At 45.5% G+C, this 2,186-nt stretch overlaps 1 long non-coding RNA gene across 1 annotated transcript in view; it reads right to left on the reverse strand.

The window, feature by feature from the left end:
- Positions 1–2,186, reverse strand: part of LOC109299220 — a 116,103-nt gene that overhangs the window by 55,119 nt on the left and 58,798 nt on the right. The window lies entirely within an intron of this gene.

Below are 2,186 nucleotides of genomic sequence, written 5' to 3' on the forward strand. Positions count from 1 at the left end.
TCGCTAAAACACAACACTTTCTCCATAATAATACCCTTTATGTATACAGATAGCAAGCAATTTTTTCTATCAAACACATTTTCCAAAATATGCAATTCCAGACACCCCACAATGATTCCATAACTCCTGTCAAATTTACTGAATTGTTGAACTCTGACATGATTAATTTTTCTCCCCCTCTAGTTTAGATCCCTCAAAGAAGTGGCAGCCTCTGTTTAACCAGTATCTCAAGGGTTATTTATTTTTTTTAATGATATTTCATTTCCAAAAATCAGTTCCGAATTAAGTTCCAAATTTTGACTGAGCAGAGTTCAATCATTCAATTCTGTTTGGCACTACCACCAGCAAGTATCCTACCTCCCAGACTCACCATCTTGGGGCTCAGATGCTCCCAAATCCATGGCTGGCATCCTACATGCAAGCCCCAAGCCCAGAGACCTTGGAGTTCAGATGCCCCTTAGGGGGTTTGTACATGACATGGGAGTTTAATTCTCCCTAAATTGAAGTGGTGTTTTTAAAAAAAACCTCTCCAGTGGCAGGGAGGGGAGAGCGAGCTGCTAGTGGTCCCTGAGCTGCAGGGGGGGAAGCTGGTGTTTCTTTCCATGGCAGTGGCAGCCCCCCACAAGGTGGCACCCACCCCCAGGTGGTACCCGGCTCAAGCAGTCCCAGGGGACACCACAGCCATGAAGGGAAGCACCAGGCCCCTGCACAGCTCAGGCAGGCAGGCAGGCAGGCTCAGGGCTGGGAGGAAAGATCAGGCTTGCAGCCTTTTTTTTTTCCCTTCTGTGGAGCCTACCTTCCCAGGCTGCTGCTAGGCTGCCTGCACGGTCTGCCTGCACAGCCCTTAGCCGTACAAAGCCCAGTGCTTCCCTCCGTGGCTGTAGGGTAGGAAACTAACACTCCTCAGAAGTGTTTTACTTTGCAGTACCCCAAAGTCATTTTCTGTATCCCAAAGTCATTTAAGGCACATTACGCTGCTGAATGTGCAACAGTGGCTGGAAGTAACGTGCATTACACCACCGAATGTACAAATAGCAATGCCATTAAAGTGGCGCAAAAGGCATTTAACCTGCTTTAAAGTGTCATCTACAAATGCCCCTAGTCTTGCTGCTTGCCCCTAGTTAAAAGATGGAAGCAACAAGCTAAAGGGAAAGCCTGAGAGCAATCCCCCATCACCATAAATTGTGTAGCTGAGATCCTCACATTTGGGGACATTTGTAGACTCTCGCAGGGTTCAGCCTACTTGCAGTGCAAGGGATAATTCTTCCCTAACTACACTTGAGTCATTCAAGGTCAAGAATATGGTGTCTCAGTATCTCAAGGGTTAGTGCACTTGTCCAGGGTCAATCCTTCAGCTTGAGGAGATTTCCACCCATACTTTTCAGAAAATCATCCCAACCACCAGACAATAATGTGCCATGAGGAATGTTCGGAAGTACAGGGAGACTGGGCATACTCTCGGTCTTTCCTATGGAGATTGTTCTACTTTGTGTAAATAATTACATTCACCAAGGAAGAACTGGAAGCCAGTTAAACCCACCTCTTAGCAGAGTTTCCTAAGCATCCAACTAGAAGGATATCCCTGCTCTTTGTCTTCTGCCAGTCCCCCAAAACCTCAGCTTCCCCATGAGCCAGTGGCAGCAATTTGCACTTCCTTGGGTGTTGTTCTCGGGACTCAAGACCACAAGGCAAGCTGGAATATCTGCTCAGTGTCCCTCTAGTGATGGATCATGAGTATGGCATGCGCAGACTTGCTCCTGTTGCATCCCAACTTTGCTGCAGCACAAAATTCCACAAATTTGGAACGGCACAACCTGAACATGTGCCAAGGCCCTTAGTATTTTATCTGAAGTGGATCAATTACAACAGGAAAGACACAGAGCCTCTTCTCCACCTCGAGTAATTAAAGCATTCACTAAGCACCACATAGATTCAAATCCTCATGGGTACAGGAAGAAGCTGCACCTGGCTTTCCCACGTTCTGGTTGAGTGCCCCACACTATTTGACCAAAGGGGAAGTTGATAGCAGCAGTTTATTTTTTTTCTTTTTTTCCCTTTTTTTTTACAAGCAACTGATAATAAAACACTGGTTTCAAATCTAGAGGGATGTTTGGTGTTGAACCAAAGGAAATTTTGCCTTTCTTTTTTTTTTTTTTTTTCAAACTGAAAACAGAAAAGTTTGGAAG

Source organism: Gavialis gangeticus, unplaced genomic scaffold, assembly GCF_001723915.1.
Source record: "Gavialis gangeticus isolate Ggan-Ray unplaced genomic scaffold, GavGan_comp1, whole genome shotgun sequence".
Classification (NCBI taxonomy): Eukaryota; Metazoa; Chordata; order Crocodylia; family Gavialidae; genus Gavialis; species Gavialis gangeticus.